The sequence below is a fragment of the Pezoporus flaviventris genome, unplaced genomic scaffold (assembly GCF_033815535.1).
Source record: "Pezoporus flaviventris isolate CSIRO_AGI_PZ_B2104156 unplaced genomic scaffold, CSIRO_AGI_Pfla_v1 ptg000066l, whole genome shotgun sequence".
Taxonomy (NCBI): domain Eukaryota; kingdom Metazoa; phylum Chordata; class Aves; order Psittaciformes; family Psittacidae; genus Pezoporus; species Pezoporus flaviventris.
The window spans coordinates 12,407,667-12,435,318 of record NW_026892614.1 but is presented as its reverse complement, the minus strand read 5'-3'; the positions used below and the strand labels follow the sequence as shown (position 1 = coordinate 12,435,318).

The 27,652-nt window shown below is 41.1% G+C and overlaps 1 protein-coding gene across 5 annotated transcripts in view; it reads right to left on the bottom strand.

The window, feature by feature from the left end:
* Positions 1-22,546, bottom strand: part of SIPA1L2 (signal induced proliferation associated 1 like 2) — a 148,105-nt gene extending 125,559 nt beyond the window's left edge. For all 5 annotated transcript variants that reach the window (XR_009746565.1, XM_061471267.1, XM_061471269.1 and 2 more), the window contains exon 1: positions 22,423-22,546. The gene's annotated coding sequence lies outside the window, so the exon portion shown is untranslated. The remainder of the gene's footprint in view (positions 1-22,422) is intronic.
* Positions 22,547-27,652: the final 5,106 nt, after the last annotated feature.

Sequence of the window (27,652 nt, the reverse complement as noted above, 5' to 3'; positions counted from 1 at the left end):
TATAAGTAGGCCATCATAAATTAGTAAATAGGCCATCAATTTTTTTATATACACTCTCCTTAGGCTATCGTAATTTTCTTATGTACACTCAAATGTAACTATACCTCTATCCTGAACATGAAAAATCAAGTAACCCTGCTCTGACCTGAAGGAGTTTTACCACAGTTTGAATATCACCTCCAGTAAAGAACATTCTCCATTACAAAAAACAGGAAATGTAAGCTAGAGATAGCTCTACATTTTTACCTTCCTCTTCACTTGGAAAAGGGCTTGCCTATTATCCCAAAATGATTTTTTCCAGAAATGAACAGAACACCCCACATTGTCCATCATTTCATCAGATGTCCGTTTGCCTACAATAAATTGGCAATGCACATGGAATGCCATTACTTTTAATAAAAGGTAATAAACAGAGCTGTATCTTCAACATGCCACTGGACACACCACCATTCACATACATAATGTGAACAGCATCTTCATTCCCACCTTTTCTTTATTTTTCTTCTACGAAACAATGTTCAGCTACAGGCACTTTTTTCCTCCCTTTGGAACATGTCATTTTGATCTCACAGCAAAAGCATGCAATAGCCAAGACCACAAAGAGAAAATGAAACAGTATCAATTCTGGCACTACAAAATACAGTGCTTACACCACAAATTCTAGAAAATATAGCAAATAATATAGAGAGTATAGCCACTTCCAGATCTATTCTGTCTTTGCTGTTTTCATGTTCTCTGCCAACAATAGCTAAGCATTTAGTCCTCTCATTCATATTTCTTTACTTTGTACTATGCCAGGCTTCATGACAAGAAATGAAGCGGTAAACAGCTAAAATGTGAGTGGCTTGGTATAACCACAGCGAAGTTAAGTACCACACCCCACAATGAAAGAGACAGGGGCTCTTAATTTCCCTGCATTTTCAGAGCGCATCAATAGCACATTTGCAGTACTTTTTATACCAGTTAAACACAAAAAGAGGAAACCTTGTGAAAAGTGCAAATGCTGAAAACACTAATGATAAAGATGAGTTACCAGCCTGGAACTGAAGTTACCAAATAAGAAATCATTGTTGGTAACCACAGAAAGGCAGATTTAAAAAAGGCAAAATAAAAAAAAAAAAAAAAAAAATCAGCAAGAGGATGAGGTAGTTCCTGACAATTTCCAAATAAAGGTAAGAGGAATGCAGTAACTGACTTACATCAACCGCTTAGAAGCGGCAAAGACACAAAAATAAACCACAGGTCATAAAACAGGTGTGAAAGAAGGCTACTTACATTACAGCGTTTTGGATGCTATTCAAGGGATCAGAAGCTGATTTTTTTGAATTATTATTATTTTGTTCCCATAGGTCTTCTGAATATCTTATTTGTCATTAACTTTTGTCTACAGTAAAAAACATTGCTATTTTTTTTCAAGTGGAAAAGAAGATTTTAAGTAGTATGAAAAAAAACAACACATTTCTTTATCAGCACTGTTTTCTTCAAGAGTGAAAAGAATGACGTTTTCAAATGCTACCAGTGGAGGGGATTTTTTTATTATTATTTTATTTTTCTCTCAGAAACAAGACCAGAGTTGTGTCAGTATCATTTGCTAATGGCTCACTTTGTGCAAGATATGCCTTTTGACAGGGTTGTGTGCTTGAAAATAGGAGAGCCACAGTCACTTTAAGAATGGAGTAATGAAAGAAAGAAGATAGAGGATAAACAAAAACCTAATCAGTTTAAGCTTTGGAGTGGCTAAGAGAGACTTTTAGAAGTCGTGCAGTCCAACCTTCTGCTCTGAACAGGACTGTCATCAACAGCAGAAAAGGTCAGGTGTGGCTTTGTCTTGCTGTGTCTTCAAGACCTCCAAAGATGGAAAATTCAACAGGTTCTCCCAGCAGCCAGTTTCAGGCTGAACTGTCTAACCTGAACAAGGCTAGCTCTGTCAGGCTCCTCTTGCAGACCATAAGCAGCAGGCTCTCTACCCATCTAAGTGGTGTTCCCAGTTACTCAACATCCCTATTGAACCATGGGGAACATAAAGGGGTATTTAACATAAATCAAGATCATTAACATACCATCCAGATCTCCTACTGACACAGGCAAACTCATTTGCTGAATTTAGAAATTTAATTGATCATTTCTTCATTCAAAACAATTATAACATTGAGTTTTTCATACACAGTGAATTTATGCATTTGATTGAAAACCCTATTCAAAATTGTGTACAGTCCTCCTTCAACCTTAACTCTGAAACAACACTGAAAAGACTGGCAATGCCCAGAAATGCATTGAATGTCTCCCAGTTCCCTTCAAATATCAGAGACAAAAATAGCATAATTGGTCATCAAATTCATTCCAAGAATGTGTGTCTCACAATTTACTACCATTGCTTTTCATAGTCAACACTCAATTACACTGTGTAATAGTAGAGTGGAATAAGCCAGATTAAACATGCACAGAATGCAAAACAAAGAGGAATATATAAGGTAAACACGCAACAGAAAAAGAATTAATGGTGATCCTTTGGAGTACAGAGATCTGAGCTATCATCTGAGCTGATAACTACACTATAACATACTTTAAAAAGAACACTGTCCCTCTTTCATGTCCAGATGGACCAACTTGGAAGCAATCCCAAATATGATTAATTCATATCCATAGATCAATAGGATTTAGTGTCAGGTTTTGGATACAGGTTGATTCTAGTTTCACTGAAGATTCTCACAGACAAAACTCACTATGATTTCACCCATTAAGTGAACTGGAGGAAATAATACCTTTTATGAAGGTTACAGCACTTCAGGATACGGTACCTGTCTTATATGTTAAAAAGGGAAGCCCATGGGAGTGTAAACTTTGTTTAACACTTTTGATTTGAATAAACACTTTGGGGTGTTAGAGGGGAATAATAGATTTTTACACGCTTTACAAAATTAGAAACAAATTCTTCTCCAATTATTTTGACTAAGAAAACATTTTTATTATGTTTTGCATTCTCATTGCAACTAGAGCCCAATCTTTATGTACTTACAATACAGTCTATTCTGTTTGCCTGATCAAAGAAAAATTTGCTCACCACTCTTTCACTCACCCCGTGTTTCTGTGAACTGTTACTAAATAATTGACATTACCTGATAGGGAGCAGGGGAAGCTGTTGGTTTTATTTGGGTTTTGGTTCCTCTTAACCCCTTCCCATACCTGTCTCCCTCATATATCTGCAGACAAGGCTCATTCACAAGCATTTTTAATACAAGCACCTCTACTACCACTGGGCTTCCGAGCCCTTTGTTCTTTACTGAATGGCAAAGTGAAAGAACAGAAACTTAAGACTAAAACTTGGTTTCTGGTCAGGATTGCCTCATTTTGATTCCTTTCCATTTATATTTGACATTTATTTTTTCTTTGTGGAAAAAGGAAAAAAAAAAAAACCCCAAAAAAATCCAAACCAACAAACACACACACAAAAAAAAACCAAACCCAAAACAATAGAGTTCTGATAGTACAAAATTTCCAGTTTCAATTCTTAAACCCATTATTCTTGCAGATAAAGCTTCAATAACTTACTTCAAACATGACTTAGTCTGTGTGGTGCTGAATGAAAAACAGTCTGCATTTCAGACCTGCCTAAATATGCCAGCCTGCCAATCAAACTAGAAGCATTCCAAAGGCACTACTGCACAAGAAGAGATATGAGGAAAGGCACAGATAACAGCCTGCCTCCTGTAAAACAAAAATTACTAAGAACGAGGTTTGTTTGCTGTACCAGAAATATGTGAAAGCAGTATTTGTCATGGAGTTTTTATAGACTTTACTGTCTGGGGGAAAGAAGAAAACCAACAGATCTAAGTAACTGGATAATTACCAGAGATATGCGCCATATATAGTAATTTCTTTCTGTCTTCGGTAAGATAGTCCCTGGGTTTGTGTATTTAAAAAGGCCATCTGCTGCTGAGCTTACATAGATGTCCTTAACTGTGGAGGAGTTACAGCTATTCAGTATTTGTTAAACAGGAGTAATAGCCACCTATGAGATGGGGATAAAAAAAAAAAAAAGCTGGCTAAGAGGCAAATCCACTCCCCATATTTTTACATACAGTTCAGAAACCAGCACACATCACAAAAAAAAACAGTGTTAAAAAAAGGTGTTTACAATCTCAATTTAAAATTCCACCAGTTCAGATTTAACAGATTCCAGCATGATTCAGATGTGACCTAACCTACTTCTAAATAAAACAACAGTAAGCAGGTTTTGGACATGTTTAAGAGCTTCAAAATAAATGTCAATACAGAATTAGGAGAGTGCATTAGGATAATACAGTTCAATGTAGTAAAATAAGTTTTCTGTGAAAGAAAATGCAAATTACTACACCTATAGAAAGAAAACAGGTCATTCTCTCTCAATGTGTGTTTTGCAAGTAATGACTTTAACTTTTTTTCCCCAAGCATTAGTTACAATAGCTCTAATTTAAGGTCCATGCTCCTAGTCCATGCACAGGAAAAAATGCAAATTAAAGTAATGAGTGTTGTGTACCTTAACTGGGACTTAAAAGGGCAGAGAGTTTCTTGCCATCTTTTATAATTACACATTTTATAGAAAATCTGATTTGAGAAAGACAGCAAGGCTCTCCCCATTCGTGCATTCTGCCAGCTAGCACAGGTTGAGCAGAGCTCAATAACTTTGGCACCACGCCATGCCACATCTTTTGCCTCAAAAGTCACCCCCACTCATTCATTCAGTACCTTGATCTTCAGTGTTGCTGTGAACACAGCCTTCTGGTCTTTTAAAAACATTCAGTACCTAAAGGAATTTAACATGACCTGAAATGAACTTTCAAAGTTGCTAAAGTTCTAGAAACACATCCTTTATCTCAACCATTGAATCAAAAATAAACCAAGACAAATCCTTTTACTATAAAGTTTCAATTGCTACTAGGAAGAAGTTTGGACTAAAACATTAACTGATATGCAAGGCATTTTGCAACTGTGTGTAACACCATACAGCTGTATCTCAATACAGCACTTGTATAACAATTTATACCCACTAAGGATGCCACCTACAGTATACTCCATTCTAAAAACTGCAATAGGATGAAAGAGTAATGAAAACCAGCAGTCTAGTATAGCATTTCCACCAGGAACACGTATCTAGCAATAATTAAAAAAAAAAAAAAAACAAACAAATAAAACCTAAATCATAAACATCACAGGCCAGGAATGAACTGTCTCTTTCTGCCGACTTATAAAACCAAGATTACAAAAAGGAAAGAACCAGTGTTCTACTTCAGATCTGAGAGTGTTGGGTTTTTTGCACTTGTAGAACAGATAATAAATCAGTCACTTAGAGTCATGTTTTATTTCTCTTTCAGATGTGTGCATATGTATGCACACATACACACTCCATTCACTCACCCCTCTACCATCTAGCAAAGTTTTCCCCATTCCGGAACCCAAAAGCAACTTAAACCTGTTGTTTTATTTATTGTTTTTTTAGTAGAAGGCTCTACCCAAGAAATTCTTGCCACTGAGATAGAACACTGAGACTGGTTTGACAAGACAACAGCCCAACAAGACTGAGCAGTACTGAAAAAAAATACCAAACAAATAAAATGCTTAAGACAACTGAGCAATTGCAATATACACACTTTGCAGCTACCATAAATATCCTAAGAATCACCCAACCTTCTTTCCCCTTCTCACAAAGGGATCAGTATTTCTTGTTTCAGTCATGATTATCAGCTACAGGATTTTTAAGCAGCTCATATATTAAGAAAAAAATAGGTACACTGATGCTTTCTACTGAAAATGGAAGTTATTTTTAAGTTAACATACTTTTAATATGTATAAACAAAAAGAAAAAATAAAAGAATATCTAATATTTGAATAGAATATTTGTGTCAGACCTTAATTTTTTATCCCCCAACAAAGGGGAATAGTATCATAGAATCATAGAATAGTTAGGGTTGGAAAGGACCTTAAGATCATCTAGTTGCAATCCCCTGCCATGGGCAAGGGACACCACACACTAAACCATGTCACCCAAAGCTCTGTCCAACCTGGCCTTGAACACTGCAAGCGATGGAGCATTCACAACCTCCCTGGGCAACCCATTCATCTGGTGTTACTATTGAAACAAAGATACCTTAACAACTGACAATGAGCTTAAAAGGCACAATACAAAATAGTCAAGATCTAGACCTTGGCATTCTGATGTGACAAATGGTCTGATGCCTTGCAGACATCAGACTTGACTTTAGATAAAAATCAGACTAGGACAGTGGGAGCAAGTACAGGCTCCATCTCTTTTGTACTGAGAGTGACAGCTGAAAAGGGTCTGTATCTGCTAAGCAGAACAGCAACAGTTCTGTATAGAAAGAGGCTCACTTTGCGAGTTTTTAATATTTCTCATAACTCAATCACAAAAAATAGCATTAAGTTTCAGACATCTTTTTTGTTCTGTTAAAGCCATAATGTTAGACCATTCAGACTAGTTACTCACTTGTTACTCCTGCACAAATATGTCATCATTTCATCACAAATGCTCCCATATAAGCTCCCAATATAATGCAAAAAATAGTCTTTGGTGGGGAAAAAAAAATAAAAAAAGACAACCAAAGCAAGCTTGAGGTTTGCCTAACGTAGAGTCCAAATTCTTAAATATTCTACTCAAAATACCAGTGATCACAAAATATAGATCTGCACTCCCACCTGTACTAGCCAAAGAGTGAGGAAAGAGCTGAAAGTGATTCTTGATATTAAAAAAAAACACTATCTGAATTAATCGTATATAGTCTTACTACCTAATAATGAAAACTGAAGTTGTTTGGTTTGTTGTTTTTTGGGTTTTCTTTTTTTTTTTCCAAGATGAACAATTCTTGTAATCTAACAGAAAGATTGAGGGTGTTTTGTATATATGGAGGGTATTCTTAAGAAGTATTTTTGTTTCCGTTCACTTGGTCTTCTCAATCTCCCTCTGTTTAAGAGCATCTCAAAGGCAACAAATATCATTTTTATACAATGTATATAACTATGGAGAACTAAAGAGATGAGGGCTTATTCTGCAGACCATCAGTTTGTGGAGAGAAACTGCTGTTAATATATTAACATCCCAGAAAGCATAACCTTACAGTTTGTTATCTCTAAAACATGGATATTAACAACTCTTCTAATAAGATAATGGCATCTTTATTAACTTCTGTTCTCCATGTGCTAGTAGTTTCAGTTTTACAAGATGTTAAAATAAGACAGAAATGAGAAAAAAACAAAACAAGAACAACCTGATCCTACAGGACACAGAATTCAAAGTATCAATGACATACAGAGCTCAGGGAGTTTTCATCACCATCATACCTGAACATCAGACTGCTTATTTTAATACGTCATCCATGTGGTAAAGGGTGCTAATCCTACGGTATCAAATAGGAAAAACAAAAGGCCAAGACTGGTATCCTTGAAAGTGTTTATGTATTTAAAATCCATTGAGTAAACAAACAAAAAACCCCAGCATCTTTGTGAACCATATACGGACTTTCTGGTCTTGAACCTCTTGTAGTATTTTCATTTCCTCTGATGGGACAGAAAATCATTTAATGTCTACCTAGCTTGTAAGGACAGAACACACTCTGTGAATGCAGAAGAAAACATCCTACCATTTACTCCTTTACTGAAAGGACATGCTACCACAGGGAAAAGAATTTTAAAGCAAAACAGAAGAAAAACCCTTTCTCTACTCCGAGATGTCTTGCATTATAAACTGTACAACTCCCATAAAACACATAGCTGGAAAAGGACCTTCGCTAACTTGCCAGTGGTCAAAGAGGTGACCTGTTCTGTTGGTCTGCTCAGCGGCTGAGAGCATGTCCTCTTCGCAGCATTAAAGGTGAAACCTTACAGGCAGAAGGCAGGAAGAAAGTCTGAGAACAGGCTTCTGAGCCAGAAGGTACACATGAGCTGACAGCTGTCTTTCACCAGGAGGTATGCACTGCCTCCAGCCTCTGGAGACACAAACACACTGGGCTCCTCTGGGTGCAGTAAAGCACCCAGGGGTTACGTGAGCTATGCTGTTGTACCACAGGCCTACACCTTCTTAAAGAAAAGTGATTTTTTTGTTCCACAAGTGGATAATGGCCAGTTGGTAAAAGGATGTGGGAGACAGAGCATAAGTGAAGGGCATGAAAAGTTTTACTGTAGAATGAAAGACTTTACGTGGGAGAAGAAGAGTATTAAAGTAGAAATTACATTATCACAGTTTAAGCAAAAAATGTATTCTAAACAGTTTTGGGTTAGTTGTTTGTTTGGAGGTTTTTTTTATTTATTGCCAAAATGGTTGAAGGCCACAAAGGTTTTATTAGAAGCTCAGGTTTTAGGTTTCATAATATCTCATAACTGCAAGGTCTTACTGTGGTCAGCTCAACTACGAGAAGTTTTATATTATTGCTATAAATCAGCTGAGCTACTGGCAATCAGCTGCAATTTTGTTGAAACTTAGTTTAAATAAAAAAAGAAAAAGTAAGGAGATCAAAAAGTACAAAGCAAATATAGGGAGCTGTGTGTTGATTTTGGTGTATTTAACCAAAACACAGGTATATGATCAGATCTGTGCGCCAAGCTATTACAAGGAAGCAAAAGCTATATAAATGGAACACTGAAAAAAGTAACCATTACAAGATAGCAATCAGAGATCTTTCATTAGAAGTTAAAATTACAACCACACTGCCCTCATAATGAGAAGAGGGAGGATTAAACTTGGGGGGGGGGGGAACACGATAAGGACAGACACAGTCAAAGAGATACATACTTTTTCCCACCTCAAGCTAAGCCTGAAAAAAGCCCCAAAAACTAAAGAGCAACACTGGTGCTGCTGATGTGCTGCTTTTAAACCTCCAGTACAACAGCTCTCAATCACATTTCCTTAGTAGTGCGGGGTTTTTGGCAGGTTTTAGGTACCCTTCCCATTGAGTAACCATATCTCAGATTACTCAAATTTAGTGAGCTGGCCAAAATGAAGACAGAAAACTTCTTATAATTCTCTTCAAGTCATAACAAGTTACAGGGATTTAAAAAAAACAAAAACCTTCCTGAATCATAAAATCAACTAAGTTGGAAAAGACCTTTACGATCACGAGTCCAACCATTACTTAGAAATGAGTGTTTACTCCACAAACTTTGTTTTCTTTTGCTATTTGCTTTCTTCTCACATATTCATCTTAAATTTTTGTAGACCATGTCGCCCCCAGCCATGTTGTTTTAACTTCCATTTCTCAATTACTCAGGCACACTGTACAGCATTCAGAATTAGAAATGCAGTTTATGCTAAGATTAACATTTTATTTGGGTTAATTTCATTACAAAGGAATATAACTGACATTCTCTGGAATGACTCCATCATGCAAACAAAATACTGCTAAGTTGGAAGATCAGGAGATTAGTTTCAAAAGCTTAGTCCTGCTCTGAAAATAAAATGCCAATGAAGAGACTTTTTAAACCCACCAATGAATGGAAATCACAAGCAACCGACTTCGGGATCAGGTTCAAATGCCTTAAAAAAAAAGAAAAATAGAAAGAAAAATCCAAAACAAAAAACACCAAACAAACAACAGCACCACCCCCCACCCCACCCCAAAAAAATAAAACCAAACCACAACCTCATTGCTCCCTGTAACATAGTTTTCAGTTTAATTTACAGTTTTCCAGGTGTCTATAGGGTTTTATTGACTTGTTTGGAATTATTTAGTTCCGAAGGTTTTACAAGACACTTTCTCTTAAAAAAAAGCAGAAACTCTACTTCATCTCATTTGTAAGCTGGCCACCCACAGAACTTGGTTTGATATTAGGTTCCAAGGAGGTCTTTTTTGTCCTGCATATTCCATCAGCAACTGTTCTAACCTTTGTAAGATCAAAATATTAGTTGGACTGCATGAAAGAACACATATCTTTCCTTTAGAGAAAGGAAAGCTCTCATTTCACAGCTATGAAAATTCCAGTCAGACTGTTTAAACTTGCCAACACTTTGGGACTAAACCTAGCCCCCTTCAAAAATTGGCAGATTCAGTGGAAATCCACCTGTATACCCTGGCTTATCAGTTTCACAACATCACTTTATAGCCTGTAGAAAGTCATGGTTACTGTTTTTGACATTCCAATGCATGTTGCATGTGGGAACGCAGATCATCACAAAGTGAGCAAGTATCTGCAAAGTTTTCAAGTTGGGATTTGTTTGGGGGGGGGTGGTTTTTTGGTTGGTTTTGTTGGTTTTTTTTTTTGGTTGGTTTGGTTGTTTTTGTTTTGTTTGGGGTTTTCTTAGGTGAAGGTCTGAGAGCCCACATCAGATGGAGACAGTTACTATCATATTCTGATACCATCAGGTAGGCTTAGGTATGGCAAGGGTGAAGCAGAATGACCCATTTGCAAAATACATCATAAGAAATCAGGATTCTGTATTGCCATTTTCTGAATGTTCAATGTCAGACAATGTAAATATACCAAGACCTACACAACACTGAAAGCTGCTCTGTGCAAAACCACACATTAGGACACCATTTTGCACTTAAGATACTATTCCACATCAAACATATAATAGCATGGCAATTTGGAGCATATCTGTATTCATGTCAAAGCTGGATGAATGTTTAAACAATAACTGGTCAAATAAAATCTTTTCAAAGACATAACAATTCCAAGTTGATTTTGGAAGCCTGTTTTTCATTACTTACTTTCTACAACTCCTGTTGTACCTTCCATGCTGCTACTCCTGTATCTTAAATTACTATACCGTCACTGCTTGGTACATAAGCCATACTCAACCTATTGAGGAATCCAGCAAGCTACTGCACCAGCTAAGTTCCTACAATCATCAGGGAGAGGCTGGCTTAGGAGCTGCAGCTCTACATGGTAGAAAGATACCCTAGATCAGCCCATGAATGGTATACAGTAAGAACTGCTTTTGCAGTAACTTGGAATTAGAAAGTACCTGATATAGTACAGAACAAGTAAAGAGACTAGACTCGCCTGGGGGTTATAAAAAAAACTGAGTTTATTACATGAAGACTAAGATCAATCTTGGAATCAATCTTAACCTCCTACTTCCAGTAAAGAACTTAACATGAGTGGAAGTTACTAATGAAATCCGAATAGAACACAAAGCTGAGAAACACTGGCACTGCAAAGGAAGGTAAAAAAAAAAAAAACACAAAAAAAACCATAAAAACATAAGAAAGACCAAAGTAAGTTCTAAGTAGCTATTTCATTCTGCTCTTGTTTTATGCTTGGAATCACTCAATAACTACACGATAAAATTTTTGTCAGTCTGGTAGCTCATTAGCAGGCAACACAAAGACGAGAACAACCATGTCATTGTACTCAACATGAAGACACAACTACACAACCTTTCCAGTAGTTGCTTTATTGCAGTTTAAGTTAAAGCTTTATTGCCATTTTTTTTGCCATAGACCAGGCTGTGTAGAATGCTACTTCTGGAGATCCAGTTGATTAAAAATAATGTTTTAACTCCTTCTGTTGAAAACAGGGCTCAAAAGGGTGTCAGGCTGAGCTTCTCCATGCCCTCTCACCTTCACAAAAAAATCTTCAGAAGCCAAGTCATAACCCTCTCTGCCAACTGACAAGTGCCGTCAGGGTTCTATCAACTTTAAGGAATTTTACCCTAAAGGAAATTCTTTCCGTTCCTTTTCCTATTTGTTATGCTTAACTCAGCATGCATTTACAACATCTTTCGTACTGAAGCTGAATGTTACACAAAACCCTGAATTTCTAAACACTTAATAAAATGGATTATAAAAACCAAAACAGAGATCTGAAGGTCTGGTTCACGCTTTGGTAAACATCAAAATACTGAAAAGCATAATTACTGTGAAGTTGGATGAGCAAGAACAGGAATCTCCTCAATCTTCTGAGGTTCTGCTGGCTCTTGTTCATAGTTAATGAAGCTAAAATATTAAGACTGAACATAAAAAGGTGCCAACAGCAGCTGTTCTCAAACTGAAGCACTTTAATTTGGATTTTTAAATAATTTGACAAATTACAACTCTTTTTTCCAGCCACATGGATAACTACCGTAGCTTATCAAAAGTTTCACAGTCCTAAAAAATCAGTAGTCAGAGCAAAAGAGAGAATGAAATACAAATGTAAGTTTGTCTGGCGGAGAGCCAGTTTCAAACTCACATGTCCTACTCTTTTAACAGTAAAACAATCTTTTGGAAGACATCCAATGGAATCGCTCAGTAGAAGTTCACACATTCAAATTCTAGTACTGCTAATCATGTTTTAGAATTCAGTGACAAGGTGAGCAAAGTCTAAGTGAAGACAAAGCTGAAAGGAGGCTATTTTCTTGAAGTGCTTATTCTTTTGTTAAGTACTATAGTTATGAAATATTTAACTGCCAATAATTTATTTGAGAATTCCTGGTTTAAACTGGTCAACTAGTTTAAACAAAGAATATATGAGTATGTAATACGCTATTCCCAACATAATAGAGAAATACTCCGCACTAAAGTGGAAGCATGGTATACTGGAATATCAACTAAAATTCTCAATTATCAGGCCAACTATCATTGACGAAGTTGTGGTATTTCATAGAATAATTCACACTGGAAGGCATCACAGCACATCTAACCAAGCCTCCTGCTCAAAGCACTGAATTCAGACCAACTTGCTTAGGGCTTTGGCTAGTCTGGTCTTAAAAACTGGAAAGGATGTAGATTTTACAACTTGCCTGTGCTATTTGTTCCAGTTCCTCAGTGTCCTCAGGATGATTTTTGTTCCTAGTGACAAATCAGAACATCACCTCTTTGAAATAATGACCACTGTCTTTTTTTCTCCTGCCATGTAATTCCGTAAAGGGCCTGGCTCTGCCTTCTTAATAATCAATTAGGTATCTATCATGTATGAGTTAGCTGATTTATGACAGAGATCCCCTGAGCTTTCTGTTCGTCCAAGGCTATGCAGAGCCAGTTCTCTCACTCTCTCCTTATGTGCTTCAAGCCCTTCATTTTGCTGGCTCTTCACCGAACTAGCTTCCATTTACTCAATTTTGGTTTTGGGGAACCAAAAATAGATAGGGCATATCCAATGTGGTGTTCTAAGGAATGCTGAATACTGGCAAACTACTGTTCCTCTGTTCATAAAGCCTAGTATGCTGCCAGCATTTTTCACTGTCAGAGTGAAGACTCATATGCTGATTCATATCTGTCAGAAAGTACAGGTTTCTTTCAGCTGAGCTGCTTTCCAGGCAGTTGGTCCCCATCGCATGTTATTGCAAGGTGTAAGAACGTGCATTCATCCTTGTTGAATGCCACGAGGTTCAGTATGGTCCATTTCACCAGGCTCTCCAAACTGCACAGCACTGTCCTCAAACACGTCAACTACTCCCCCAGTGTGATGCCACATGCAAATTTTACATGGATACACTTTGTCTCCTCCTCCAGGACATTGCTCAAGGTACTGAACAGGGTATGTCACCATACAGTACTTGACTTGTAACTGGTCTCCAGGTGTATATGAACCATAAACGGCTACGCTTTGAGCCTGACAATCCAGCCAGTCCTCCCATCCAAACCACAACATTGCAATTCTTATACAAGATGCTGTGAAAACCATGCCAAAACACCCAAACTATTTCACTGGATTTCTTCCTATTAGGGAAGAAAACACAGGACTAAAGAAAATCATGTTTATACATAAACCAAGAAAGTTTAAAGTTTCAGAATCTGTATAATCAATGAAAATAAAAACTAATTTCACCACCCAACCAGGGAAGCCCAAAGTCATTATCCCCTTTATACATGAATGATGAAATGGGAAAGACTTCACACTGTAACAAAGCAATACAAAGAATTACTTAAATTTATTTATCAATTTAATTTATTAGTATTTCATACACAGCTGCACAACAAATCTGTTCACATCTACTTCAGGGGTTTATAGTGCAAACTTTTGCAGGTGACTAGGAGCCGGGACAGCACTTGCTGAGAGTCCATGCTGAATGGTTTCTCTGGTAGAGTTGGTTTTTCAACCTTATAAGCTGATTAAAAAAAAAAAAAAAAAAAAAAAAAATCACAAGAGAGGACTATCTAACATATTTTAGATGTTTCTTATTATTACTTTTCCCCACAGAGATTCCTGTACCTGCCACAATGAATTCATACAATTGTACCGAGAGACATGGTTGAGGTAGCTGGTACAGAAAAAAGTGGTTCATAAGAATCTCTAACTTGTATACCTCTGACTTTAAGGCCCACTGAATGTCATATAATGAGTGAACAAGAACATTGGCACTGTTGAGCACAGTCTACATAAGAAGGAGAAAAACATTATCATTAAACATCTCTTTTCCCAGAAGAAATTATTATTACTATGCATATAGGTAAATACTCCATTCTAGCACTTAGCCACAATATTTTCATAGGCACAACACAAGGCAAATATCATAAAATGGTTTGGGTTGAAAAGTACCATCCAGTTCCAATCCCCTGCCATGGGCAGGGACACCTTCCACTAGACCGGGCTGCTCAAAGCCCCATCCAAGCTGGCCTTGAATACTGCCAGGGATGGGGCAGCCACAGCTTCTCTGGGCAATCTGTGCCAGGGCCTCACCACCCTCATAGCGAAGAATTTCTTCCTAATATCTAATTTAAATCTACCCTCTTCCAGTTTAAAGCCATTCCCCCTTGTCCTGTCATGCCCTTGTAAAAAGTCCCTCTCCAACATTAATTTAACTAGTGAATTAACCAGTTGGAAATAAACTATTTGTGACTACCCAGTTTGTATGCCCATTACCAGGCACAAAGGTACACTCCATACATTCAGAGTTTTAACATACCTGGAAATATTTAATGATACTTACAAAAATTTAGCAGTAAAATTCAAAGTAAAAACAAAATACTTTACTAAATGCAGTACCCATTTGCTGCAGATCAGTATGATGGAATGAATGGTCGGCTATTTTAAGTTATTTTCTAAGAAAACAAGCCTTATGCAATCACACTGTGCAATACCTCCACCTGCCTCGAGATTCTTAGTCTGTTGTTTGACTCAGCAAAATTTGATAGAAAAAAGTTTCAAGGGTAATTATGTTCACAGAAACTTTAATAATTCTTTTTGAACTTTCACTTATTTTTACTAAATAACTTACACAGCCACAGAGAAAAAGCACAAAGCATCCCAAGTGTGAGAGGAACACTGACATTAGCAAAATTATTGAACCAAAGAATCTAGCAGACTAATCAAATACTGCTTGCCCTTCACTTGGAAGTCTCCACCAAAACTAATCATTTCCAGGGGTCCAGGGTAAGAGGCCAACAAAAGCTCAGAATCCTGGAAAACCCCTCTGATCTAACAGTAGAAACCTCAACTCATAGAAAACACTGTGGGAGCTCAATTCATATTTGATAGCCTGGGGTTTTTCAGTGCAGTACTCTGAGCAGCCACCTGTACAACTCCTGACCAATTCAGAAAATTTCATCTATTCTGTTTCCCTCTTGTAGTAAACTGGCTGAATTCTACATGTGAAGAGAAGTGGAAATGAGCAAACCCGTTCTCACGTTGTTACTGATTACACCAGTCACTATATTTACCCCACCTTGCGTCACCACCTTTTAAAATGACCATTTGAAATGGCTTTCTATGCAAACAAGGCTGTGTGATTCAGAGAGATGTACAAGTTGTTGGGGAGGGGGCAGCAAATAGTGGAGAATCTGGGAGAGGGAAGACACCCACCTCTGGAATACCTGCCTCACCTCAGGAAACCAGCAGCCAGATAAAGAAGAAAACATTTTGAGCATTGACAGGCTTATCCCAATAGTTTCTAATTCTGTCAGCCAGCTTCCACAACTGAATGCCGATGCCTATGTATCTCTGCCAAATTGCTCTCTGAATGGACTGCTTTTTCAGTTTTGAATTTGAAATAGGTTACTGTTTTAATAAAGAATTTTAACTACCTGGGGATCACCTGAGCTGGATAGCTCAGCGCAGACCAAAGAATTTGAAGATCAAACTAAGGGACAGCTTTATATCAACAATATAAAGGAAGCTATAGAAGTGTCAAAATTAGTCCTGTGTATAAGCATATTTTATGAAATTAAAAAAATTTCATCAAGTTATTTGAAAGCTTTCTTCATATAATTCTCCCTGCTGAACATACCAACAAATTTCCTACCCCTTAACATACCAACAAACCAAAAGTTATTTCAGCTGAAATGACGGCACCTCTTGCATGTAATGACCACGTACAGAGAAGCACCTTTATAGTCATTTAGTTTGACATATGTAATAACAGGCATTCATTTTCTCATTTACCATGTAAAGAAAAAAATAGTAGCGCTTCAAAATTACTACAGTAAAACACTTACTGCATGGCTTACCATTGAACACCAAATTCATATTATGTTTTTTCTGAAGACATAACAAAGTAAGCAGAAATCCCCAGAGGTTTCACTTGTTAGCTCCAGTTCAGACTGGAGCAGCACACTGACATAACATAGCCTTAAACTAATTCCTACCTTGCCTCAACTCATACCACAGGTTCCATACTGTCAAACATAAACTATTTTTCTCCGAGTCTCAGATGGAAGAGAACAGAGGAGTAGTAACAATACTGCTGAGAAAATAGACCATGGGTTTGTAAATACAATGGGTTGTTTTGCATTAGTCCAATGAACAAAATTATTCCCACACAGGGTTGGCATTCATCATCAATTAGAATTTTTACATGACAAACCCAGAGCATCCTGCTGAACCCCAATCACAGCTGGCAATCCTGCAGCCTAATGTGGCAAGGCAGCCACTCTCTTTGAAACAGTTCCCTCCATCGCTATAGAGAAAACCCACCAGGAACAATAATAATAAGCTGTTGTCCTGACAACCTTAGAACACAAAAAACAATGCTTACTTTACTGCAACAGGACAGCAAGGGTAACATGATCATTGTAAACTGCTACCAATTCTTTAGATAACTGGGCACTGCAATAAGCAAGACCAGCACACAAAATGCACATGCTTGACTACACGCTATAGATGATATGCACATTATGCATGAGAATGTGTGCATGTACCCAGCCACACTTACACACACACTTTTTTCCACTTTGTGTCACACTAATATTGCAATGAGACTTCGCGCTAAAACATGTCAAGTATTCATTTTCAGTGCTGAAAAGCTAGAAAAATACCTAGGAATGCCGTTTCCCTTGAATGTACTTTAGGTATCTAAAGGTAGGAAATAATTAGTTTGGGACAGAAAGACACAAAAGAAAACAATAATAAATAACTTGTAACTCTCAGGTGAGGAAAACAAACACAGAACCAATCAAAAATATCTGAACGAGAAAAAAAACAAAATCAGACTGAAATTTCTTATCTTTCACAAATGCCTTCTCCACAAAATACAGGAGACAGAACTACCTTTGCAGCAATAGTTTTGCTGACTATGCATTAAGTGCAAGATTCCTTTTTACTCCCCCATGTGAAAGGAAAACAGAAAAATCCAACATGAAATACAAGGTAGCCCAGAATCTACTTTTGCTCTAATATATATGAAACAAACAAGACCCCCCTGCCCCCCCCCCCCCGAAAAAAAATAATAGGTAGAAAGACTTTATGAAGGTGCTCTAGAGCATATACTAGGTTTAAAATAAACATTTTATTCTACTTGAATTCACCTGACACAGAACCTCTAGTGCTCTCAGAGTACCTTTCCTTAGAATTACATCTTATGAAATACTGTAATCTGTTGTTTATGTAAATCTGTAAAAGTTCTATAATTTCGTCACAGATTGTATCAGGTTTAAAATAAAGGCTGATAAACCAAACGGGAAATGGAAGGCTAAATGGCTGAATTGTATGAGAGCTTTGTATCTCTATTATGTGTCCTGTAACATAAATCCCATCAAATCATTTTTATGTAACTTGAGTCTGACAAGTCATATTGCAAAACACGTACGATTCAAAATCCTACCTAAAATATGAGGTAGCAGGCAGGCATTACCACAATCCACAGCCTATCTGTCAGTGAAAATTTGGGCAGAGAAAGGAGAGGGGGAGGAAGGAGGGAACAGCAAATACTACAGGAGGATTACACAAATATCTGCAGAGCTGGATATGTCATTTTGCAGGATCCAGGACAACAAATGAAGAGATTATATAAGAAAAGATTCAAAGTCAATGGCAAAACTCCAAGTCCTGTGCTCAGAACCTTATTTGGGCTGCTGAGGGGGAGGGGAAGCCATGGCAACCAACTACTGCTACCTTCCAGCCTCCTAGCTACTACAGGACAGTTTACTAGCTTTCCTCTAACTGCTTTCTAGATTCCCCTTCTTCCAAAACGGCTATGGTACCTTTCTACATCACATCTATCACACCAAGAAAAATAAAAGTGAGCAAAGTGAGCACAGGTCATTTTCCTGAAGAACACAGAATCCCTGGTTAACAGCAACTAAACCAAATGCCTACTTCATTTCAAACATCTCCTGTTCTTAAAATGTTTTACAAGCATCAGATCCAACAAAGCTGTTTGTGTGCAGATCCAAAATGATGGGAGGACAGCAGCTGTTTACACTTATTATACGTTTAGAAGATTATCTCCATAAGGATTCAAGGCGGTTATTTAAATAAAACCTTTAATTATGTAAAACTGATCACTATTTAAGAAATTCCAGAAAACCAGAAGAATCCACTTATAAATCATAAGTAGCTAACTGCTCATGTAATTACATTTTTATGATCCAGACAAGAGTCTACATATCTTCTAGTAAGAACTATGCTGCAAAGTAATCACAATGACATTTCTGCCTACTCCTGTCCATCCAGTCTTTAGCTAAAAACTAGATGAGTATCACCAATTACAATAATCCTTCTCAATCTTCAGTTCATTCAATTATGCCTGAAAATGGCTTTAAATGTGGGGTCAGTGCTTTACTACAAAGGAAGGCAGTGCCTCTCTCATTTACTTGTGTGAGGATAAATCAGATGTTTAACATTTGTTGCTCTTTCACAACATACTACAAAAAAAAAAAAACAAAAAAAACAACCAAACAAACAGCTATTCATGTGAAGTGCTAGCAATTGTTAAAAAAAATCTAACCAGTCATATGGCATCATCACTGAATGTCAAGAGGAGTTAATACTATTCTCAATGCAACCTATGTGAAAACTAGGGGTTTTTTGTAATAATAATAATAAAGTGAAACATAGTTCTCTATCTACTAACTACAACTTCTATATTCAGAGCTATACATCCTAACAGGCCTCATGAATTTTTGTTGGATTCCTAGATTTGGTAGACAGCCCTCACAGTATTTCCTCAAAATAATTCAGGAAGGAAAAAAAAGGGTAGAAAAAGACTGAGGGGCACACCCCCACCCATAAACTTCATGAACTGTTAAGAGGATGAAAATTCCCTTAAAATAAAGAGATAAACTGAAGTTTGCCTTAACTTTGCAAGATGTAATGTTTTAAAGAATTGGATATAAATTACACTACATATCAAAAAAATTTACTGTAAGTACAATATTGCAATGCATAAAATAAACAGCCATCTCCATTTCAATGATTCACAACCCAGCTTGCCCAAACATTTTAAAATTGCAAAGCAAAAATTGCATGGGAAGAGAAAAGAGCATTTCTCAAAGCACAATTTCACTTCAAGCTGTCAATACAGCTCCTGCTGGCAATCTTGCATGACTAATGTGAGAAACTAGATAACCCAGTGCCCCACCCTCTTTCCACAATCTGTAACTTATCTTATATTTTCATAATAACATAGTATTTCTCACTCAGTATTACCAAACTAGATAGCTCATTTGTAAAAGGTATGAATCTACTGAAGATATTTTAACATCCAACCATCTAAATATAATCTCAATCCCAGCCAAGGCAAGGAGAAAATACTTGCTTTCTCCTGCAGTTTGAACTGCTGATCTGCACGTAAAAAGCTGAGGTGCAACGTCTGACCACTATGTCCAAAATGAAGCTGAAAGTGAAGAAAAATGAACTGCCTCGGTTCACTTGTAAAGGTCAAACAGCAAAAGAAAGGGATGGTTTTGCCTGTTTGACCACTGCTTTGCTTAGTTCCTCATCTGACACTCTTAATTTGCAAAAGTATTTCACAATGCACTTGAGTAATGGTATGTCAATAAATGTCTACAAAAAAGACCATACTATCTTTCTTTCAGGAAAACAGAACAGACACTTAAAAGTACTCTGATTTGCACAGAAAGCAACTACCAGCTACAAAAAAAAAAACAGAGGAGTTGTTTAGTTCTAGGTTTCATGTTACACCCTTGGCATATATGAATGATCTTTAAATAATCCAATATGACTGGTGAAACAGTCTGGCATCCTTACAAGTAAGTATTCCTTCTTGCATATCTAGGTGCCACATAACCTGGTAAGGTAACCCACTGGGCTTGCAAAACCAAGACAATACATTCAGAGACTTCTCTAAAATCTAGCTTTATATGAATGCTACATAAATTATAAATTGACTGTTGTGGAACCTAAGTGGTGTTTAAATATCCATAATGCATTTGAGCTCCTGATGATTTAAACATGCTTGCATTAATAATAAAAGATGTTTCATACATCAAATTTAAGATTGAAGTATTTCAGAGCTACTACCGAAGAAGCAAAATGGGGGTAAATAATGCATTCCACTGACAACAGGCACAATTTTGGAAATAGGTAAGAAATTGATTAATATGGCATCAGGCTAAGGCATTCCTACATCCAGCAGGCTGTGATGCACTATGTTTCTGAACCCAACTCCAAAATCATACAAACACAGGATGGCTAGGGCAGGAAGGGATCTTAAAGATCATCTGGTTCCAACCCTTGTGCACTAGCAGGGACACCTTCCACTAGACCAGGCTGCTCAAAGCATCATTCAGTCTAAGACAGTTACGTGCAGAATCTGGGAAAAAAACCAGCTGAACAGGCAATATTAATGCATTAGGATCCTTTCAAAAATAAATCCATTGAGCTAAGTAACAACCAAGACTGAATTGTTGGGGTTTTCTCCCATTTACAAACATCCCTCCTTATCCAGCTGCCTCCCTTTGCTTTAAGCAAACTAAATATTTTGCAGAACTACCTTCCAACTAGACAAACTTCCTTTTGCTATCGGTAATACATACATAAAAAAACCTCTCAAAGCAGCAAGATGAACCGCTCAAAGCAATGACTTATGTCAGCTAGTAAGCAAACTCCAAATTCTGCTCTGGTCTAATCAGTGCAGAACTGATCACGAAGGTAGTTTCCTATGCACGAAAAGAAACTAATAGACAAACACAGAAATACTAGGCTGCACGGGCAGATTGTGCGCTTTGCTCCTCTGTTGGATATCTGATATAAGAAAGCCATCTAGCGTTAACTTTTAGAAGTGAAAATGGCGCACAAAAGAGCTCGGGAGAATTTACATGTGCAATTTTCTTCAACTTTGCATGTCTTCTGCATCATAAAAAATAAAACTCGTTTCCTCTAGAAAAGCCAGGCTGAAAGCAAATATTCAAACTACTGATGTGTTAAAATTACCCAGCATCTAGTACTAAGCTAAGCTAAGCTTACTGACCTACTTCGTGAACACAGCCACATCTGAAATTTGTCAACTTCGGAGTTGTCTTTGTCAAGACCGTAACGCTGCTTCCACGCTCGCAGGGACGTGCACCACCTCAGCAGAACGCTGCGGAGCACCACAGGAGCACCGACACAGCCACCAAAATTGATCCTAACGCAAAGTTGATCTCAGCTGGCTATCATTTAACGGATCAAATACTAAGTTTGGAGGACGGACCGCTGAATGCGTATCACGGTATTACAAGATAAGAAGGACCGCAAAAGGATACAGGTTGCCCCTTGCATACAATAACTCAGTCAATAGCATTAAAATTATTTAAGGAAATCGCCCGGTCTAAAGAATCTCTGCACCCCAAACGCTTAGCTTGCACCGTCTCCGCTCTGAAGACTAGCTCTACTCAGAGATGTCCGATCCAGGCAAACTTACTCCCTAACTACCATTATTGTTGAAGTGGGCTCCAGAGACGGAAGCACCGTGCCTGGGCGCAGAGGTGCCGCCGCGCCGCAGGTGACTGCCGCCCCACACACCCGCCCGCTCCCCGGCCACCGCGGCCAGGACCGGCGCGGCACAGCGCATCAGGGCTACGTGCGGGAGCGAGCCACCCTGCGGTCGCAGCTGGGGCGAGGAGGGGCTGCTGGTGGGGAAGGGGGGCCCGAGGATGCCCTCCGCTTCTTCCCCACCCCGCAGCCCTCCGTCCTGCCGCGGAGCCCGGCGGCACCTGAGGAGAGACGAGACGGGTCTCTCCTCGCGGCACCCCCTTCCCAAACTGCTCACGAGCCCTGCTCGGGAGGAAAAGCACTCGCACGCCCGCGCACTCCCGGGCACCGCGCCCGCCCTATCCCCCCGGCGCCGCTCCTTACCTGGTGCTGCGGCTGCCGCTGCTGCCCGCGCTCCGGGTGCTCCAGCCGCGGGACCCCCATGCCCGCCCCCCCAACTCCTCGGCGAACACAGGCTCCGCTCCCCGCCGGCGGCGCGCGCTCCTCCCCCTTCCCGCGGGACGCCAGAACCGCTAACGGGACCGAGGGGGGAAGGTTCGTCGGGGGAAGAAGGGGGGGGGGGGGTTCGGTCTCTCTCTGAAGCGCGCGCCGCTTCCCCCGGCTCCTCACGCTGCCCCGCTCCGCCGCGCTCTGCCCGGCGCTGGCTCCCGAGTGCGCCTCCGCCGCCGGACAGAGAGGGGAGGGGGAAGGCGGAGGGAGGGAGGGGAAGGCGGAGGGAGGGGAGGGAGCAGCGCCGACACGCACACACACAGAGACACAGGTTCACGCTCACACACACGCTCTCGCCTTGCCTCGCACACCCTCAAGCCCCACCCCTCCCGCCGGTACCGCCTCCCGTCGGGCTCGCCCGCTCGGCCCCGGGGGAACGCCAACTCCCCATTGGCCACTCGCGCTGTCGCGCAACCAAAACACCAGGCTCCGCCCCGCGGCGTGTCCGGAGCCTCCCTTCGTCCTTCGTCCGCCGCGGCGGGGGTCGCGGGACGGGGTGCCCTGGGCCCGCTGGGGCCACGCTGCGAGCCTCTGAACGGCGGCGAACAACAGGTGGGGCGGAAGCACAGAGAAGGCGAGCACGGGAACGGCCCTACCCGGCAACCAGCCGGTGAGCGCGGGCTGCCGCCCAGCTCCTGCGGCCGGATCGGGCCCGCAGCCGCTGCCGTGCCCAGCCATGCCCCAGCGGAGCGCCGGGCGGAGCGGTGCCGGTGCAGCGCCGCGGTCCGGCCTCTGCCCCGCACGAGCTCTCGTCTTCGCTTTCAAGACCCTGGACAACGCCGTCCGGTCTGACCTGACCCTTCAGCCCCGCCCCACCACCCGCCGCCAAGCCGGCCGCCTGCCCTGCCACGCTGCCGGTGCAGCAAACAGCCGCTGCCGCGCTCGGGGCTGGCACGGCTCGCCTCGGGCTCCTGCGTCCCCGGCTCCTTCCCCCGGGAACCCTGTGGGGGGGAAGCGAGCGGCCCCTGGGGCCTTCCCCTCCGAAGCCTCCAGCTCTGTTGGTGTTCCGCGGCGCCTGTTCTTACCTCTGGCTTTCAACCGGAGACACCTATAGCGAAGAAACACCTGGCAGTACAGCCCTCGGAATCGCCCCGTGTGCTCTGCCTCCTGCATACCGCTCTTAAACTGTGCATGGTCAGGAGCAACAAGGCTTTCCCTCTGTGTTGTGCAGTTCTGAACGTATATAGTTTGCCTGTCAAATAAGCCGTGGCTAGGTATCCACATTTCCTCCACCTCCTCCACGCGTTCTAGTAAGCAAACCAAAGTCTGGTTTGGGATTTTGAATTTCCCTATTTCTGCTCTGCGGGCCAGTTCTGCAAGGGGCTGTATATGCAATCACAGGGCCCACTTCTCCACAGAGGTTGCAAAACAGATGATGTTATCAGGACTGATGTGGCTGCTCCCATCTGCTACCCCAAATTATGAGGCCTGCAATATCATTGGAATAATGTCTACTCCTACAGAACCCTACAGAAGCAACCTAGGGTTCTTTTATGTTTTTCCAGCCCTCTCTCGCTAGCTTTCCCCTCCGCCCGCACCCACCTCTCATGGGTATGTGACTTTCTGGTTGTACCAGTTTGCTCAGCTCTGGTGAGCAGGCGGCATATTGACATGCACAAGTATTCCACTGCCTTGTAAACTCCTCACTGCCTCCCCTTTGCTGGAAACAAGGCTTTAGTGGAAAGGAACTGCCACATGCATGCCAAAGATCCAAAACACCTAGAGCAGGCCAGATTTGGGGTGGGGGTGGGTGTTGTTCTTAACTGTTTCTTTAATACACATTTTAAATCAAGAAATACAGTCCATAAAACATACATCTAAGCACAGGTTCATGCAGGTTTAGAACAAGCTGGAAGGTGTGAACATTTACTGTGGAAGCAGTGGCAAACATCATAATCACTCGTCAGTGTTTGGATGCCACCTTTGTTACTGTGTTGGTTAAAATGGTGTTTTGGAATGCTACCCCAAATCACTAGTCCAATTAGGCAGCAGGCTGCCTCTGTACCGAAGCATGACTGCAGGAATAACATTATCATTGTCTTGACAAAGAGCCTCAGAAAAAAAAAAACTTAAAAGAGGGCCAAAACTGCAAGTGAAAGGAACAGTGCATTTTTCATTTTAATCGTATTACAAACAGAAAGTGTGCTTCCTGGAAGGTTCATTCCTTTAAAAGCTTGCCCAGAGAGTGTCAGTGGAAACAGAGGACATCATGAGAGGTGTGAGTGTGCAGAGCGTGGCCGGCAGGACTTGGCTCTGGTTTCTGTGCGGACCAAGTTCTCATTACCGGCTGCTCTGGCTCTCTTTCAGCAAGCCCCGTTCACCGCGGGGACAGGCTGCCTGCAGTTGCTGCTGAACCTTTATCTCCCTGCTGCCGTCCATACTGCGAAGGAAAGCTGGTTGACCAGAACAGCGGCCCTCCAGGCTCTCTCAGGATCTTCTTCAGACAGAATCCTCTCCGTCCCTTCCCGATTTCTCTTCCCCTTTCCGATCTCTCTCTGCAGACAACCCTCTCCCCAGCTGCATCACGCCGGGTATTTCCGTCCCTGCGCTCAGGTTAACAGCGCCTCTTTGCACCCCGTCACCGACTCCCTTCACCTGGCCGTGTCCGCTCCCCACCGCAGAGCCCTGCTCCGGCTCGGCGCTGCCGGGCCGCCCGGTTTCCTCGGGAAGCGCGCGGGGGCGCTGCGGTGCCCGAGCTGCGCGGGGCTGCCCGCAGCGTCAGCGGCGCGCCCGGGCGCTTCGGTAAGAGCTGCTGTGGTCCGTGCCCAAAACCGGGGAGCTGGTACCGTACCTGTTGGTAATAGAGCCGTAGATTTCATATGCTAACAACAGTGTTTGCGTTCACCGAATGGCGAACTTCAAAGGCTCGCTTTATAAAGCACTTTTGGATGCAAATCAGCTTTCTCCAGGGTTATTTTGGTGTTTCACCTACTATCCTAAAGAATGCTACGCTGAGAAAAACCTGACTGAAGTTATCTGTAAGTCACGGCATTGCCTCATCCTCTGGGTCCTTACCAGGCTGTGGCGGTGAGGCTAACTCCTTCCTGCACGGAGGGGGAATTTGCACGCTGTGTCTTCAGCCGGTGCTTGGTTGGGACATGAGGAATGCTCAGGCATTCTGCTGTGTGGTGCCTCCGAGGCTGACATCCACCATTAAAGAACAGATTACCAAGGCACTGCCCTATGAAGAACACAGTATTTGTCCTCTGTCAGAATGTACTTTGTGACGGAGCTGTGATACCTTGTTTAGCAGGTCTAAACATTTACAGCCAACAAGCTAAATGTTGTTTAGGTTGCAATCCCAAAATTACACATTACCTGCCTCTTGACAAGATCCAGCACACTGATGTGTGTTAGGGTTTTGCTGTGAGGAGAGTCTGGAGACTTGCTGTGCTCACTGCTTTTTTTCCCTTTCTTACTATTTTCCCCCTCTCACTTTTTTTCTCTCCCACTCCTCCAGTATCATTCCTTTTTGGCTTCCAGGCTACCATCTGTGCACCCTCAGGGAGTCAACAAGAGAAGAACAAGGTGAAAAAACAGAACGCAGGTGAAAAGAGGTAAACAGGAACTTCTTGCAATAAATAATAAAGCACTGTTTAAGCTTCAAGAGCACAAAAGCAAATGTGGTTAGAGGAATCCCTTGCCCAAACTAAAACCTGATAAATATAAAATGCAATAGAAAAGGGTGAGGAAGAAAGGAGGAGACTGATTTTCCCTTTCACTTCTAATTCTTCCAGGATGTATGTATTTTACTTGAATTGTCTATCAAAGGACACTCACTTGCCACGGATGTGGGATAAGCAGGACAGTCCAGCCTGTGGCAAAATGGACCCAGAAGGTATTGTAACAGTCCAGCAATGGGCCAGGTAATGTAAAAGCAGAAAACAGAAGATACCAGACAGGGCACAGCTCGGACAGCTCTCATTAAAAGGGACGCCAACTTTTTCCTGCAGTGTGTTTTCACTTCTCCTGTTGATACTTAGTTTCGAAGTACCCAGCTCAGCCACATCTGAAGCCAGTTTTCAGCCGCTATTAGTACACAGGGAATTGTTCCAGCATTGCTTACAGACTGTTTGTTTCCAATGACATGAAGACAACTCTAACAACAAAAGTGGACTCCTCCATTTGTTGTTAGGGGAGTGGGTCAGAGTGGGACGCTTGGAAGCGGTGAGGGAGAAAACATCCGGTAGCCACATGATGAGGCATGTTTTGCTGACACAAGGCACTCATGAATAGACAAGCTGACGAAAGTTTAGGTTTGTTTCCTCAGCCCTGGGCATAAGCCTAGAATCCAGGTGAAGTAAGTAAGCGCTGAGCACATCTCACCGATGCATAAAGATGTCATCTCACAAACGTTTTTGCTGACATTGCTCAGTATTTCCTGATGCAGTTAACGAGGCGAGGTGCTCTGCATGGGAATTCTGGCAATTCTTTGGAGCAACTTCAACTCCCTGTGGTCATAGCAGAGGAAAGCTGTGAGCAGGAGCAGGGAAGCAGCCGCTGGCTTCACACCCACCCTGTGAATCACCATGCCATGCACAGGCTGGTGCGAAGGTCAGCACTGCAGGCAAATCCCCAGACTTCATGTTTCTGTGGATCCAGCAGCAGAGCCCTGGAGCTGCACACGCATAGCCTGGGGACACAAGAGCTCTTATTCCAGTAACCACAACTGTTTGGCAGTTTCTTGAACCTCTCAGTAGGCTGAGGGTGGATTTTGCTCTTCTAACCCGAAGCTGGCCTTTCGTTTGGACATTATGTGGGTGAAACCACGTACTCGCCATCTGTAAAGCGCCTATTTCGCACGTTGCTCTTAAAGCACAAGCAGAGTTTACCGCAATACTAATATTTCATCCCAGTGGCTTTCCTAAACTACGAGCAATTCAGTGAAACAAAACATCCTCTGTATCCTCTGAAACTGGTTTTGAAAGCCCAGATGGTGGAAAATACTATTGTTTTAATTAGCAATATCCTTCATATGAATCCCCTATTAACCAAAGGAGCATACTATATTTCATCTCACTTCCTCTACTTTACTTACTACTGCCTCTCTTCTCTGTGGTTTACCAGCAGGAAACCACTGGAGGGGATATACCCAGATAAGATT